At 40.5% G+C, this 18,053-nt stretch overlaps 1 protein-coding gene across 2 annotated transcripts in view; it reads left to right on the top strand.

Moving 5' to 3' along the window:
* Nucleotides 1–18,053, top strand: part of SPATA13 (spermatogenesis associated 13) — a 345,487-nt gene that overhangs the window by 132,086 nt on the left and 195,348 nt on the right. The window lies entirely within an intron of this gene.

The following is an 18,053-nucleotide window of genomic DNA, read 5'->3' as shown; positions in this document are numbered from 1 at the left end:
CATGGCCTTTGATGTTGGGGTGGGGTGCAGTCTCGTTGGACAGAACCCATAATCTGTAGGGTCTGTGCTAACTCCAGGTAAATAGTGTCAGAATAGAATTGAGTTGTTAGACACTCAGCTGGTCTTGGAAAACTGGTCTGTGTGGGAAAAAACCTTCATTTCTTCATACGGATGTGACTTAAGCATTTTCTACATTTGGATAAGTAGTTTATTCTCAATTTGAGAGAGTGCTGTGACCATTGCTATGCCTGGTTTTTTTTCATGTTTTATTGTTACTTGCAGTTTGCTTTTTTTTTTTTTTTTGCTTTCAAACTATATTTTTGTTTGTTTAACCTTGTTTAATACTGCTATGTGTTCAGTTCATCTATGTGTGTGTGTGTGTGTGTGTGGTAAAAGACATATAATATGAAACTTAACCATCCTGACCATTTTAAGTGCACAATACAGCCATGTTAGCTATATATCCACATTGTTATGCAACAGACCTCCAGAACTTTTTAACTTGTAAAATTGAAATTCTGTACCCATTGAACAACCCCCATTTCCCTCCATTTAAAACTTAGCCCCTGGTAAACACATTGCATTTTCTGTTCCTATAAGCGACCACTTTAGGTAACTCAGTGAAGTAGAATCATACCATGTTTGTCTTTTTGCACCTAGCTTATTCCATTTAGCCTAATGTCCCAAAGAGAATATACATGTTGTAGCATAACCAGGATTTTCTGCTTCTTTAAGGCTGAATCATGGTCCATTTTATGTGTATACTACCTTTCATTGATCCAGTCATCTGCTGAGATAGACATTCAGGTGCTTCCACCTCTTGGCTACTATGAATAATACTGTAGTGTACATGGGAGTGGACGTATCTCTGAGATCCTGTTTTTGATTCTTCTGGATATATCCCCAGGAATGGGAATTCTATATCATATGGTCATTCTATTTTTAATTCTTTGAGGAATCCCCCACTGTTTTTTTATAGTGGTTGCACCATTTTAAATTCCCACCAAGAATGCACAAGGGTTCCAAGTTCTTCAGAACTTCCTAGCATTTGTTTTCAGGGTTTTTGTTTTGTTTTGTTTTTTGTTTTTTGTTTTGAGAATTGCTGTAGGAAGAGGTGTAAGGTGATATCTCATTGTGGTTTTGATTTGCATTTTCCTGATGATTAGTGATGTTGAGCACCCTTTCTTATGCTTGTTGGCCTTTCATTTATCTTTTTAAGAGAAAGATCTATTCAAGTCCTTTGCCCATATTTTAATTGGTCTGTTTGATTTTCAGTGTTGAGTTTTAAGAGTCCTTTATATATTCTGGACATTAACCCCTTTTCATTCTACTTATTGTTTCCTTTGTTACACAGGTTTCCCCCCCAGCTTTACTGAGCTATAACAGACATAATTTTGTGTAAGTTTGAGGTATATAATGTGATGATTTGATATATATATGTGATTAGAAAAAGACTAACACAATAAGGTTAGTTGACATATTCATCACCATATAGTTACCATTTTTGTGTGTGATGAGAACTTTTAAAATCTGCTGTCATCGTAACCTTCAAGTACACAGTCCAGTATCATTAACTATGGTCACCGTACTGTGCATTAGATCTTCAGAATTTATTGAGCTTAGAGCTGGAAGTGCTCCTTGACTATTTTTACCCATCTCCCCCACCCCCTGCCACTGACAACCACCAGTCTGTTCTCTGTTTCTATGAGTTGTTTTGTTTTGTCTTTAAGATTACACATGTAAGTGAGATCATACAGTATTTGTCTCTCTGTCTGACTTACCTCACTTAGCGTAATGTCCTCAAGGTCCATCTGTGTTGTCACAAATAGCAGGTTTTCTTCTTTTGGTGGCTGATGTGTGTGTGTGTGTGTGTGTGTGTGTGTGTACACATATATACATATGTATAATCTCACAGTTTCTTTATCCATTTATATGTTGATCTGTTGATGGACACAGGTTATTTCTATGCCTGGGTAATTGTAAATAATCCTGCAGGGAACATGGGGCTGCAGATTTTGCTCTGAAATAGTGATTGGCTACACCAGTTTACATTTCCACCAACAGTGCTCAAGGGTTCCCTTTTCTCCATATCCTCACCAACATTTGCTATCTTTCATGTTTCTCATAATAGCCATCCTAATAGGCATGAGGTGATATCTTGTGATTTCAATTTGCAGTTCCCTTATGGTTTTGCTGTTGAGCACCTTTTCATGAAATGTTGGCATTCATGTATCTTCTTTGGAAAAACATCTGTTTTTGTCCTTTGTTCATTTTGTAATCCCATCATTTGTGTTTTTTCTATTACAGTATTTGTATATTAACCCCTTATCAGATTTTTGGTCTGTGAATATTTTTCCCATTACATAGGTTGACTTTTCATTTTGTTGATTATTTCTCTTGCTGTGCAGAGACTTTTTAGTTTGATATAGTACCATTTGTTTGTTTTTACTTTTGTTGCTGGCACTTCAGGTGTCATATCTGGAAAATCATCATTAAGGCCAATGTCAAGGAGTTTTTCCCCCTATGTTTTTTTCTACAAATGTTATGGTTTAGATCGTACATGTAGGTCTTTAACCCATTTCAATTTAATTTTGAGCTGCGTAATTTTTGTGAGTTACATACAATGCACCCTGCATTGAGGATACTTGGCTCCCTCATCAAATATTTGTTGACTGTATATGCATGGATTTCTTCTTGGGATCTTGATTCCGTTCCACTGGTTGTGTGTCTTTTTATGTGAGTGCCATACTTTTAAGATTTTATTTATTTGTTTGCCAGAGAAAGAGAGAATCCGAGCAGGGGGAGCAGCAGGCAGAGAGAGAAGAAGGCTTCTTGGAGAGCAGGGAGGGAGCCCAATTACGGGACTTGATCCCAGGACACTAGGATCACAATCTGATCCAAAGGCAGATGCTTAACTGAATGAGCAACCCAGGCATCCCTAGCGTGCATATTTAAATAATATTAATTCCAATGATCCATGAACATAGGATATATTTCCATTTATTTGTGTCTTTTTCAGTTTCTTTAATCAATGTCTTACAGTTTTCAGGTTAGAGGTCTTTCCCTTTTTTGGTTAAGTTGATCCCTAAGTATTTTATTGTTTTTGGTGCTATGGGGAATGGGGATTATCTTATTTATTTTCAGGTGGTTTGTTGTTAGTATATAAATGCACAACTGATTTGGGTATGTCGATTTTGTATCCTGCTGCTTTACCGACTTTGCCTATTGGTTCTAACAGCCTTCTGGTGAAGAAAACCCCTTTAGGGTTTTCTATATATGAGACCATGTATTCTGCAGAGACACTCTGTGATGAACATCTCAGAGAAGTGGGTTCATCTGTTCTCCAGATGAGACTCAAATGTTGTGTATGGGGGGAAGAGAGGAAGGGTTAGAGGAGGAATGAAATAAGATTTTCCTGTAGAAAAGCCCACACTTAAGCATATATATCCATTATGGAGAAATTTCATCCTTTTTCATAGTTGTAGCACCTCAAACTGCCATTTCATTGCTCTTGCAGGGAAAAAAATAACAAAGGTGATCCCCTTCCTCTGCATGTCCATTTTGTCACTTCTGATTATTAACCGAGTAGGATTACTCTAAATAGAGCTAATTTCAGCACTTTTTTCAGGGATTACTTAGTTTACTTCCTGCAGCCTTTCTAATCTCAATGGCCTTAAATAATCCTGCTATAATAAAAAAGAACACACTGGAAGCCAAACTCCTCACCTAACTTCTGCATCAGCATGTCCATTACCCGCCTGCTACTGATATCTGATTCTGCAACATCAACGAGCCCCCTTCCTTACGCAAGTACCAGCCAATCACTTAAAGACTCTTTAGATTCTAGACTTCTAGAGTATAACCAAATTTGATAGAATCAAATTTGATTAACTAGTAGATAGAATCTAAATTTCAGTTTTCCCCCCAAGAGGGCATCCATACAGTTTTAAGCATATCTGTTATTCTACTCAGCACTTATAGGAAGTTTTAGAGCATTAAAAAAATCGCAAGTTTTTGGGTACAACATTACTCTGGAGTTACAGCACAAAAAGCACACCACTAATAGTGGTGACCATGTGATAGTCACCATCCATGTGACCTTCCCAAGTCACCTCTATACACAGCCTTAATTAAGCAGGGACTGGAGTAAGGGCTCCTTTCTTGTATCACAGGTCCCATCACAACACAGACTAAGTGTGGCTCACTAACAACTTGCATTATGAACACATATTCTCCTATGACGGAGTTCATGCAAATCACTTTTGGCCAATTGAATTTAAATTTAAATTAGCTGCTGAAGTCCAAATTAAATATGACCTGGTTGGGTCAATGACTTTTCTGATTTCCATGGCATCTCAGCCACAGAAAGCTTTGCTGATAAAGTCTAATGCTCAAGAAGAATCTTTACCCCAAGAAGATCTTGCTTTGATATGAATTTTCACCAAGACTTTAATGGCATTTCCATCAGGTAGTAAATGTTGACACAAAGAGTTGGACTCCTTCAGGTGCTGGAAATGTCCCCATCTAGTTCTAGGCACAGAGCTGTACTATAAAAATGTGTCCCGTTTTGTTTCTCTTTTATCTGTATTCTCATTTTATTTTTTTTATTTTTTAAGATTTCATTTATTTATTTGACAGAGAGAGAGAGAGATCACAAGTAGGCAGAGAGGCAGGCAGAGAGAGAGAGAGGGGAGGAAGCAGGCTCCCTGCGGAGCAGAGAGCCCCACACGGGGCTCGATCCCAGGACCCTGGGATCATGACCTGAGCTGAAGGCAGAGGCTTTAACCCACTGAGCCACCCAGGCACCCTCATTTTATTTTTTTTTTAAGATGTATTTATTTATTTTAGAGAGAGAGTGCAGGGGGAGGGGGAGAGGAAGAGACTCCCCGCTGAGCATGGAACCTGATGCAGGGTTCAGTCCCAGGACCCTGAGATAATGACCTGAGCTGAAATCAAGAGTCAGACTCTAAGCCACCCAGGCACCCTGTTCTCTCATTTTAGATTATTCATTTATTTATTTTCGCTAGAGCATTTTAGGGTTATTCACTATATTATTATTTCACTGTAAACACTTTATTGTACATCCCTAAGAAATAAAGATTTAAAAGAAACTACATAAGCACAATGCCATTTTATTCCAGAAAAAAATTAACAGTGGGAAAAAAAAAGGAGTTTTTTACTATGTGTCACTGATACTTCAACTTATAAGGAGAGAGAGAAAAACAGATAAACAGGGACCAAACTGGGAGGGTGGGATAGGAGGAGACAGAAGGGGAATGGTGAACTGGTAGGGGGAAGGTGAGGAAGAGGAGTAGAGGAGGAAGAGGAGGGTTCTGCTGTGTACAGCTGCTTGGTCTTGGCCTCTGAGCCTCACTTTTCTAAGTGGGAGATGAGTTCCTACTGCTTAGAGTTGCCCTGGAGATTAAATGAGACCATGCAGGATAGCACTTGGCCTAGTACCTGTTGTAGAGTTCAATAAATGGTAGCTATTATTATGATTTATATCTGTCCTTCATTGTTTAGAAAAATAATTAAGAAATTATAACTACCCTTCTCAATTTATATTCTCCTTGAGCCACGTTTATAAAAACAAAAGCCTTTTGGCGAATGTATCTGCTGGCGCATAGGGAGAAGAAAGCAGGACATTGTCTCTTCCCTTGCCTCCCTGAGCCGCACACACACAAGTCTTTTGACCTTGTACAGCTGTGCTGGGAGACAGAGCTGCGGGGCCCGGGGCGGTGGAATGCATTGCCAGGCACTGTCCGATGAGACTAGCTCTTTGCTGCCTTCTCATCCAGCAGCTGCCTGCATTCAGTGGGGAATCTGTCCTATCAGTAACCCACGGGCTCAGATGATGGCTGGATTAATAAACTAATATTTATGAAAACTTTTTTTTTTTTATAAAGATTCTGTTTGTTATTTATTTGACAGAGAGAGAGAGAAAATACAAGCAGGGGGAGTGGCAGGCAGAAGGAGAGGAAGAGGGAGAAGCAGGTTTCCTGCTGAGCGAGGACCTTGATACGGGACTCAATCCCAGGACCCTGGGATCATGACCTGAGCCGAAGGCAGAGACTTAACCGAATGAGCCACCCAGGTGTCCCTTTATGAAACATTACAGCCAGTCCAACTTGCCACTTACATGTCATGGCTCTTGGGGTGAGTTGCTTGACCTCTTTGGGCCTGTGTTTTTACATCTTTAAAATAAAGTTAATAATGGCACATACTTCATGGATTATTATAAGAAATAAATGAGTCAATTATATATTAAGTATCGGACACTTTATACCATGTTTGTCGTTATTATTTTCTATACACCAGGCCCTGTGCTGATGGGGGGGGATACAAAAGTACAAATGTATTTTTAATGATTGTTTTTAAAGCTTTTATTTATTTAAGAGAGAGAGAGAGAGAAAATGAGCGGGGGAAGGGGCAGAGAGAGAAGCAGACCCCTGCTGAGCAGGGAGCCCAACGTAGGCCTCAATCCCAGGACTCCAGAATCCTCACCTGAGCCAAAGTCAGATGCTTAACCAACTGAGCCACCCAGGCGCCCCACTTTTAATGATTTTTTAAAGGAATTTATTTTCATGAAACTGTTAGAGAACAGCAGATAACAAGTTTAAGGATGTCTACCATATATGTAAATGCCAAGAAAATTCCAGTAGGGAAAGTTCATCTCAAGGTGAATTGTTTTGTTGAATAGTATAAAGATCAAATGGAAACTTTTCAGGGAAAGAGTGTTTGGTGTTTGACAGAAAGGACCAGTTGATTTCATTTCATGTTAATTTAGAGATCTTTGTTCCACTGGTCTATAAAATGAAGAAGTGATTTAGTCTACCCAATTTTTAAATAGGTTCTGAGGAAAACACTTGAAGCAGGCATATATCTACCCATTCTTACAAAACTTTCCCTCAAATATATACGTAAGAGAAAGTGTTTTACATGTGCCTACATATGCAAGTACCTTGATCTTCATCGGATATTAGGCATAGAGATGATAGTTTCTGAGAAAGAAAAGGATTCTTTTTTTTTTTTTACTCATTTAGTCCCTCATAGTGATGATGATAGGGACATATGGAATGCAAATGAAGTATTAGGCAAAGGTCCTATCATTGATGAGCTAAGAGTCTCGCTGGCAGGGCAGAACTAATTGAGCCTCTGCCTAGATAACATAAAAACAGTACTTTGAAACCTATATTTTAATATTAATTTATTAGTTAATTAATGTGTTAAAATGTTGATTGGCTTTCTCTGCCTAAAGTCCTAATTTCTTAGCCTGGCTCCAACCAACCTCTCCAGCTTCATTTCTGTTTGCTCCCTGTCCTCAGGCCCCCAGCTTACAACTAAAGACTATGCCATATTTTCCATGCTCTGTACTTTGTATTTTCTAGTCCCATCTTCTAGAATGACTTTATCTCCATTTTCTCTTCCTAATGAACTCATATTTATTATTTTAAGAGCTTCCATATTGTCATCTTCTCTGCTCAAACTTCCATGCTTCCAGGTGGAGGACAGTGGTCTTCTGAGCTCCCACAAAATGGCATTCAAACCCCCATGGCAGTATTTATTGGCTCGTTACAGTTTTGTTTTGTTTTTTTTTACATGTCACCTTCTTCTAAGTGGCAGGAGCCACCCTGTGGGATCTCTAGTACCAAACACAGTGTAAGGGAGAATTATGGAAACTCAATAAATATATGTTGAGGAATGGAAAAAGCAATGGGTGGTATATGAAATAAGAGCTAAAATAAGCCCACAGAGAATGAGTTCTAAGAGAAGAGAAATGGAAAGGATAGAAATGTAAAGAACATGAAAGCTCTCTGTTACAGGCTGGATTATGTCTCCCCTCCCACTCAAATTCATATGTTGAAGTCCAAATCCCCAGTATCTCAGAATGTGACTGTATTTGGAGAAAGAGGTCATTAAGTTAAGGTGAGGTCATTAGGATGGGCCTTGATCCAATATGACTAATGTCCTAAGAAAAAGGGATTAAGACACAGGCACACACAGAAGGAAGGCACCTAGTCTTTAGACATAAAGAGAATGTAGCCCATCTACACCCCAAGGAGAGAGGCCTCAGAAGAAACGAACCCACTGACCCCTTGTTCTTGAACTTCTACCCTCTAGAACTGTGAGAAAATAGATTTCTGTTGCTTAAGTCCCCCAGTTTGTGATTAATACCAGTTAATAGAAATCATTCCCATCTTTCATCTTCCATCTGCTAGACCCCAGGAGTTATTTTTTCTCTACACTCAACTTTTCTTTGTATATGAAAATGTGAACCATTCCGCCATTGAAGTTGGTGGGAATCATAACAGATTTTTTGGTTTCCTGTACTTCCTCTCACTTCGCTTGAGCTGTTGTGCCGCAGAGACCAGCCCTGTTGGTGGATCAGTTAGCAGTCGGTCAGTCAGCTAGTGACATTCACAGAACAACCACTGCATTGTGTTTCAGTGGGTCTAAGAACCAACAATTCAATAATTGTTCGTTCCTAACATGGACTCCGCTGGTGCCGGGGCCTGTGGAGTTGGCTCTTACTCCAGAGCAAACTTCACAAACAAGTTCAAGGTGAGGGCCATGTCCACTTTACAGAGATTCCGCACTACAGGTATAAAACCAAGGACCTGCTAAAAGAAATGGGGATAGTAGGTAATCTTGTATAGAACAAGACAACAAAAGAAAAATCTTGTTCCTAAATTCATTACAGATTCCAGATAAAGCAGATCAGGTGCATTTGAACAAATGTGGGAACGTGAATTCAAAAGGTAACCATGTGCTAATGTCTGTGGACCCTTCTGAACATTTGAAGAATTGACTGATAGGATTTTAGTTGCATTTCCTCTCTGAAAACTATATTTCTGGGAACCTTCAGATTAGGCACAAACATGAAGGGAAGATAAAGGGAGAAAAAAAGGGGGAAAGGGAGGGACTTTACCCTTGCCAGAGTAGTGGAGGGAATAAATGAAGCTTTTAAGACTCTATCAGGGGAAGGAAATACTAGAAATTAAAGCAGATATATTAAGTAAAGGAAGAGACTGAAATGGGAGACCACAAAATGGCTGGGTGCTCAGATGCTCCTTTGAAGTGTTTCTTTCACAACAAAACGTTGTAAGGTCCTGGCTCTCTGTTCAGTCCCAGTTCCCTAAGTAATGCCAGCAAAAATGTCCTATGTGCATAGCAACAATGACAGCTGGACCCAGGGAGAGGAACGTTCATAATCAAAACTGCCACCATGTAGTTCCAAGAAGCCAGGAACATGGTTTGCCAAATTGAAAAAACCAACCAACCAACCTAAGGCCCTAGTAAGGAATGAAAGCAAAAGTAAATGCACTAGCTTTTGATTAAAGTAAGCCGGCTCTCTTGGAAAAAACGAAAAACGAGTGATGTCCGTTCTGTTTCTGGAAATTCATAGAGAAAAGTCATCCTCTCACCAAAGGTCCTTCAATGCAGACTCCAACATTTTTATATTAAATGTATCTCTGAATTCCACATGAAAAAGAGAAAAGCCCAGTGATAATCTCTATATGCATGCTTTTTCCTTTACTTTCAAAATTTTATTGAAGCTGTATATGTACGTGGTGTAAAAAAAAAAAAAGCAGTGAGTAGGGAAGAGGAAACTCTTATAGTCATTTCTGAGTTAGACCTTTCAGAGGTAACTCTTCCAATTCTAAACGGGATGCATCGGTTGTTCATTGACCGAAAGATTAATATATCAATTCAGGTGGTATCTTTTGGTATGAAAGAGGTTCATTTGCATTTAGTTCTCTCATATTTAACGATTGCTATGTTCATTCTTTCCATTGGTTCCCTTTGCGCCTTTGTTTGTACCTAGACTGAAACCTCAATTTCTTGTTTCTTCAATGTTTAATTTGACCCCTCAGTGAGATGCCGCCTGTTGATACGTTACCTCAGTGAATCATTCTGGATGCTTGGGTGTGAGGTGCTGCATCTCTTGGGCACACTGTCAATGGGGAGTCTGCTTTGGGGCAGGACCTGCTGAATCTAGGGACTTGCTTCCTGGTGAGTTTGCGCAGACACTCACCCTTCGAGAGGGAAGTCTCCCTCCATGGTTCATTTTATTTCTCTTTAGAAGAACCCTCCTGTTGGAGCCCGGGAGTAAATGCTGGCTCCTTTCCAGCAGCACACAGGACTAGGGGAGACGTGTGCTGTGGCTCTGTAGGCAGACTTCCAATTTGTTCCTGCTTTTCAGCACCTTTCCTTATTCTTACTCTGTAAGCCTACTGGCCCCCTGCCCAGAGCTTCCCTGGAGTTTTGCCAGAAAGACTGGCTCCCACTCCCCACTCCCTCCCTCCCTCCCTCCCTATGCGTATTCTGGGCTGCACTTTACTCCACTCAGGTGTTTGGGGTTTTTGGGGGGTGTTTGTTTTTATTTTTTAAGATTTTATTTATTTATTTGAGACAGAGAGAGAGCACAACCAGGGGAGGGTGGAGTAGCAGAGGGAGAGGGAGAAGCAGACTTCCCGCTGAGCAGGGAGTCCCACGCAGAACTCAATCCCAGAACCCTGGGAACGTGACCTAAGCCGAAGGCAGACGCTTAGCTGGCTGAGCCACTCAGGCGCCCCTGCTCCAGTCAACGTTAAGCAACAACACGCTTGCATTTGCTCTTTCTTCCAGAAATGTTTAAAATCTCTGTCCTGCCGATGAGAGTCCCCTCTTCAGTACATATACACGATATACTTGTCCTGAGTCAGCCATACTGAATCGGAGTTAAAAGCCTGTTCTTGAAAAGTAGGGCTTACACTACACACCCTTTCAGACCCTCTTCCCCCCATTTAGCCATATGTCTTGAAGTATTTCCTACATCATATTATCTTTTTAAACGTGTGCATAGTATTCCATTATATGGCTAGACTGTAATTTTCTTAATCAGCACCCCAATACCGGGCATTTAGGTTGCTTACAAATTTTACTATAGTAAATTAATCTGTAGCAAATATCTTTGTTAGTATCATCTGCGAACATCTCTGACCATTTCCTGGGAAGACGTGTCTAGAAGTGAAATCACTACATCAAAGGGTTGCACATTTGTAAGGTTTTAGATACACATTGCCATAGTACTTTACAGAAATTTCATATCAAATTTCACTCTCATTCGACCCGAGTACTAATTTTCTTCCAACCGTGGATGTTATACTTTTAAACTCACAAATTTGGATGAGCAAAACTGCCTTACTTTGTTTCCTGACTGTGTTGTTACTATGTAATTCCAGCTATAGGAGAATAATGGCATTCAGTTTCTTTTCCTGTACTGGGGGCCCACAGAGGAAGTGGGGGGTGGGAGTCAAAATTGGAACATATAGAATCAATGCAGCCATGTTCTCCAGCTCGCTAAGACTGCCTCTCCCAGACCCCCTCAGTTCTTCCAGGCTTGAGAGAATTGGTCAAAGAGAGGGAAAGGAAGGGAGGAAGATGGGTCTAGATCAGACTTCATTCCCCTTTATCCAGTGGCATCTACAGGAATCAGGGAAAAGTGAGAATGAACCTGAGGATTGGACTGCATCTTAGGGCCAGGACTGATGGAACTAGATCCTGACTCACTTAAGATTGACATAAGGCTGTGGATCAACTCCACACTCTTGGGACTTTCTGGACTTTTAGGGACTAAGTGCTTCCTTTGAAATGCATTAACCCTGAGGATTTGTTACCCCCTGATCTGGCCTTAAACTTTGCTAAGACCAAAAAGATGGTGGGAGAGAAGCAGGGTTTGGGGATAAATTTCCTATTTTTCGTTCATCAAGCCTCTACTGAGTTCCTACCACGTGCCAAACGTTGTGCTAGATCCTGGCGACACAGAAATGAAATAAACACATCCTTGCTGTTGAGGTGCTTAAAAGCTATTTAAGGAATAAATATTTAATGTATGATAATACAGTGATAATTTTATAGCCCATAAAGAAAATTACACATAGGAAGGACATATCTTTCCAGTTAATAACCATCTTCAGCTAAGGTTGGGAAGAACTGAGTTAGAACTGCACACCGAGTCTTTTGGACCTCTGCTAAAGACCAAATACATTTGTATTATCTGTGATTATAATGTAATTCTTGACTCCTTTATTAATAAGAATAAGAAAAGAGACTAGAGGGGCGCCTGGGTGGCTCAGTGGGTTAAAGCCTCTGCCTTCGGCTCAGGTCATGATCCCAGGGTCCTGGAATCGAGCCCCGCATCGGGCTCTCTGCTCAGCCTGCTTCTTCCTCTCTCTCTCTGCCTGCCTCTCTGCCTACTGTGGTCTCTTGCGCTGTCAAATAAATAAATAAAATCTTAAAAAAAAAAAAAAAAGAAAAGAGACTAGGGGAAAAATTTCTAATTCTAACAGAATAAATTATAATATCTTCCATTGTTTCCACTTTTATTGATAGTATTTTATTTCAGGCACCCATTCTTTTTATCTCTCTAGAAGGGATTTTGATGCCTGGAATCCATCCTTACATGGGGCTGTATCAAATCTATCAATTTTTTCCTCTATCATTTGTGCTTTATTTGTCTTATTCAAAATCCTTTTTCCTCAACCTCACTGTTATGTGTATTCCACTTCTAAAAGTTTTATTCAAGTTCCAGTTTTGAACATTTAGTTATGTGTCCATTTAGCTAGAATTATTTTTATTTATGGTATGATTATTTTTCCCAAGTTCTAATGCCATCTGACCATGTCCTAACTTATCAAATAAACATGGGTCCATTTTGGATTCTCCACTTATTCAGTTGGTCTAATCATCTCTTTCTATTACCATACTGTTTTATTACTACAACTTTATTATGGCTCTTCATTTCAAATAAGGCAAGCCATACTCAACGCTTTTTCAAAGTTGTCTTTGGTCCTTAACTTTCTACATCCATTTTAAGAGCCTGCAAACTTCCTCAGAATATCCTGTTGGCCTTTTGATTGAAGTTGCACTGAATTTTAGATTATTTGGGAGGAAATTGCCCTCTGTGTGATATTAAGTCCTTCCATTCAGGAACATTGTAAATCTTAACTGTTTTTTGGTCTTTCTAATTTAGACTATTGTTATCTGTGAGTAATGACAGCTGTCTCTTTCTTTTCAGTTTTTATATCTTTTTCTCCCCCTCTTTTTCTCTTATTCTACTGGCTAGATAACTTTTATAATTTTGAAAAGAAGTGGCAATAAGGTATCTTTGCTATTTTCTTTAAAGGGAAAACTCCAGGGCACCTGGGTGGCTCACTGGGTTAAAGCCTCTGCCTTCAGCTCAGGTCATGATCCCAGAGTCCTGGGATCAAGCCACGAGTTGGGCTCTCAGCTCAGCGGGGAGCCTGCTTCCTCCTCTCTCTCTCTGCCTGCCTCTCTGCCTACTTATGATCTCTGTCTGCCAAATAAATAAATAGAATCTTTAAAAAAAAATAAAGGGAAAACTCCTAATATTTTATCTTTAAATACAGTATTTGCACTAGGTTTTTGATAGATGCCTTATATAAAATTCACCAACATTACTTGTGTTCCTAGTTCGCTAATAGTTTTTATGGAGAAATCAGTGTTCAAATATTTCTGCTGTATTTAATGAACCATACTCCCCCCCCCATCTCTTAATGAGGTGAGTTGCATATAAATTTCCCAATATGAAGCTATTATTACCTATTATTACAACTCATACTTGGTCATATCTTTTTTTTTTTTTTTTAACTGAACTATCATTGGCATGTGATGTTATGTTAATTTCACATGCACAGCCTAGTGATTCGGTGAGCCTATGCGTGATGCTCTGCTTACCACAAGTGTAGGTCCCATCTGTCACCACACAACACTATCACAATAATGATAGCTTTTTAAAATACATTTTTGAAATTTATTTCCCAATATCTTATTTCTGCTCCTCTGCCTCCATATTCCTAATCCAGACTGACTCATGATTTTACCATTTGTACTGCCCTTATTTGAAATTGTTATTAAGACTTTATAAGATTTATCCAATTAGTGAAGGAGCATTCTCACTTTTTCCATTTTCTAGATCATTTTTTATAAAGATTTTATTTATTTTTATTTGAGAGAGAGAGTGTGTGCACTTGGGTGGGGGTAGGGAGAAGCTCAATGGAGAGCCCCTCGCAGAGCTCAGTCCCAGGACCTTGAGATCAGGACCTGCGCCAAAAGCAGAGGCTTAACCAACTGAGTCACCCGGGCTCCCCCTCTTTAGATCATTCTGAATTACTTAAGGGTTAAGACTTGTTAAGTGACTTGTTAAGTGATAGTTCTTGGGTCTCATCTTACGTTACTTAGCTGCAACAGAGCAGATGGTTGGTTGCACTTTCCTCCTTGGACTCCAGGACACTCTTTAAAGTAGCAGCGTTTCTTACCTTTCTGTGTTCCTTTCCACTGTGCCTTCTTGTAGACCCCTGACCACCTTCATGGTAGGACACCAGTGAAGATAGGTTGGCTTCTCTTCTGGCACTACAGACAAAGCCATATGGTTTGGCCAAAACATCTTCTACTCCCAAAGAAAACCTGCCCAGAACTTGCCAGATCAGTTGGCTACTTGGCTCTTGTTGCTGCCATAGCACTTCTTACCTCTGCAGCACCTACCATGCTGTGTTATAATTAGCCGTACACACGTCTTATCTCCAACCAGTATGTCAGCGTCAGCACACTGTGTCTTAGCCATCTTTGCAGTCTTCATGCCTGGCATAGCACCAGGCACCAAAAAAGACAGCCGATGTTTGTTGAATAAATGAACTGAACGTTCTGATGAGTTGAACACAAATAGCTCATTACAGATCTAACGTATGGTTTGCTGCCCGACCGGTTTCTAACCAGGATGTTCCACTACCACCTCGCCATAGCTGAATTTATCCCATAAAAAGGTGTCGATTTTGGAGTCCTTATTTATTCCCTTGGTCTGATTGTCTGTGCTGTTGTTACCATACCATTTTAACTACTGCTGCTTTATTTAAGTCTCAGTCCTACACTCTTGTTTTCTCACTTGTGATCTGCAGTCTCTCCCAGTTCCTTTTCTCCTTGGGGTGGGGCCGCAGACTCTCTCTGCTAGGTCTTCAGTGTCTAGTTGTAGTATCTGATCTTGGCTGCTCTTCCTGCCAGTCCTGACCCATGCATTTACTTTCTTATGCTATTTCTGCTGCTCTGGGGCTAAGGTCTCCTCTTTATGGTTCAGATATCTTTGAATGCTTTCTAGAATTCTGCTGTTTTATAGCTAGTTCATTCTGACAGCTATCGCTTAACTGGATGGGCTACTAACTGTGATGACAAACAAACAATGAAGTCTGACTTCCTGGAGGCCTGGGTGCCTGGGGATGGCATCTCCCAGGAAGCAGGACAGATGCTGTCTCTGAGGTCCTTCCTGGTTCTCTTCCCTAATGTGTTCCCAGAATGCTCCTGCAGAGGTCATCTGGACAACGTCCATTTTAAGTTTTAGTTTTGTAAGCCAATTTGTGCATATAGCCAAACAGTTTTACCTCAGTTATTGAATAATTTAGGCAAAAGTTATTTTGGTTCAAACCATTGTTAATGGTGACGTCAACTCTTTTTTTAAATGAATGTTTAATAAGTTACTTTTGTAAAGGAACCCTGTTATCTTTTTAAATAAAATAAGAAAATAAAGCAAGTTATATAAAACCAGCTCAAGGATGGAGGATGCGTTTTAAGTTTGCAAAGCATTCTCTGTGGTTATGGGTTTGATCTTTCATGCAGATGGCTTGAGTCATGAAAACGTCTTCTATGTGTCTGAATGTGGAAGAATAACTTAACTTCTCCCAGGGCTCACTTGAGAAGTGCACAGTTGATATGCAGCAAATGTAGACTTTGGTTAGGTTTTCTGATTCAGACATGCTACAAGACTAGCATGGTTTCCAGAAATAGCTTTTGGACTGGAATAGCTTTTGAACTGCTAGTCTGTTCCTTGAAAGTCTACAAAAGGATGATTGTTTTTCCTTTTTCTGGTGGTCTATCGAATCTGATAGTGAATTTTCCTCATTGCTCCCTCAGTGTTGGAACTGACTAGAAACTAATACCTGATGATATGGAAGTCAGTTTGAGGTGTGTGTGTGTGTGTGTGTGTGTGTGTGTGTGTGTCTTTATGTAGCAAGTCAGTGCTTTACCGCAACCCAGGAATATAGTGCTTTTACCTCAGGAGACCATTTAGTGAACAGAAAAGAAGGAACAGCACACACGGGGGCCTGGGGCCTCCCTCCAGTGCTGCTCTCCTGGTCTATCAGGCTGTGGGCTGGCAGCTACATCCCTTCAAGAACACTGCTGTGTCTGTGGCATTTTTATGTTTTAGATTCACCTGATTTCTCCCATTTTTGCTTTTTGCTTTTGGGGAAGCTGCCCCAGATTAGATAAATGTTTCTTAGTTTGCTTTGAACCCAGCCCAGGTTGGGTCCTGGAGCCTGACTGAGAAATTGCTAGAGACATTCTCTCAGGGGAGAAGAGAGACCATGTAGGACCAATGGAAAAGGAAACAATCATGAAGGTCCTTGTGGTATGCACTTTCGATATGGTAAACACCAATAAGTACATTTTTTAAAAGACACTTGAGTATTTTCTTCATTAGGAAAATACGGCTGAGCAACAAACTTAATTTCAAATGTGAGTTGGGTTGATCCAGTACCTCTCCTAGTAGTGATCATGGCACTGGTCACAGGAAACTATAAATTCCCTGAGCATAGAATCATTACCAAATACACGTTAGATGTGGCCCATTCATTTGGTACTGGCTCGCAGCCTTCAGTGGGCACCTGGGGGCTTATAAATGGCAGATGGCTGGGCCCGGCCCCCAGGGGTTCAAGGTCGGGGGTGGGGCCTGGGCATTTGCATTTTCAACAAGTCGGTATTGATGCTGGTGCAACTGCCTTGGGGAACATATCTTGACAAGCACTGTGTTTGCCTGTTTCTTGAGAGGAGGAACCACACTATGGTTTTACCCATCTCTAGCCCCTGGCCTAGTGCCCAGCATATAATTAATTACCTCTTGGTAACTGACAATACAGCAACATTACAGAGAACTTTTATTTGGGACTCAGTCCCGCATTAAGAACGTTACAAGGACTCTCATCTAATTCTCACAGCTCCATCACGGAGATACCAACCTATATCCCCATTTTACAGAGAGAACCAGGGAGCCTTGGGGAGACAGGTTAAGTCTCTAGCCAGTGAGTTAAGTCTTAAGTGTGGTTAAGTCTCTAGCCACACAGTCACATGACCAGTGTGTTGTAGGGGTCGGAAAGATGTTTAGGGGGTTGAATTGAAACATTAAGGGCCTTGGGTAAGATTCTCTTTTTTTGTGATCATTTTCAAGCTCTTATCAAATCCCTGACAGAAATAAACCCAGAACTATTTTAAAAGAAGAAAATTCTACACAAATCAAACAGAAAATCTTTCAAGTTGATATTGAGAAAAATATTGACCAAACTTGCCTGTGCAAATACTCAGGTTTTTTTTTTTCTCAAAGCAGCTGCTAGACATTTTCTCATGGTCCCAGACGTCTAGGAAATCACCTTGGTGGGGCATTTATTAGAACCTCTTCTAAAGACTCCTTTTGCTCCAACTGCCATGAACGTCATGATTACCTTTGCTTGGTGTGAACAGATGTCACTAGAAAAACGTCCTTCAAAAGCAGCCGATGAGTCACTCAGAAAAACAGAGCCCCTTCGCAAGGTTTTCCCAGCCTGTGCCTTCTCATTCAGCCAAGAATCTGAACCTGTCGCTGTGTGGGGTCTTATCTCCCGTCTTCCCCACAAACAGTTCTCCTGAGAACTGAACCACCACCAACTGGTCAGAGCTGGGGAAGGCGACCTCAGAAGCCCAAGACAGCTGGACAGCCTTGCAAGACAGATGAACTACTTCTCTGGGTCGCCAGAAGAACGCCCTGAGAAAATGTCCTGCTGGGAAATACCAGGGTGTTTAGACAGAATTCTCTTTAGCATGACGAGTATGGATCAAATGCTGAAGTTCTCTTCAAACAGCTTACTTATTACCTCCTCCAACATAGCATCTAGAAACAATCACCAAATGGCCCCTTGTTCTGTTGAGTTATTTATTCCAGCTGTCTTTAGTGAGAAACTGATCAGATCCAA

Source organism: Lontra canadensis, unplaced genomic scaffold (assembly GCF_010015895.1).
Source record: "Lontra canadensis isolate GAN:19392208 unplaced genomic scaffold, GSC_riverotter_1.0 scaffold103, whole genome shotgun sequence".
NCBI classification, from domain to species: Eukaryota; Metazoa; Chordata; class Mammalia; order Carnivora; family Mustelidae; genus Lontra; species Lontra canadensis.
Note: the sequence above shows the minus strand (reverse complement) of the source record. Positions and strands in the feature narration are given on the sequence as shown.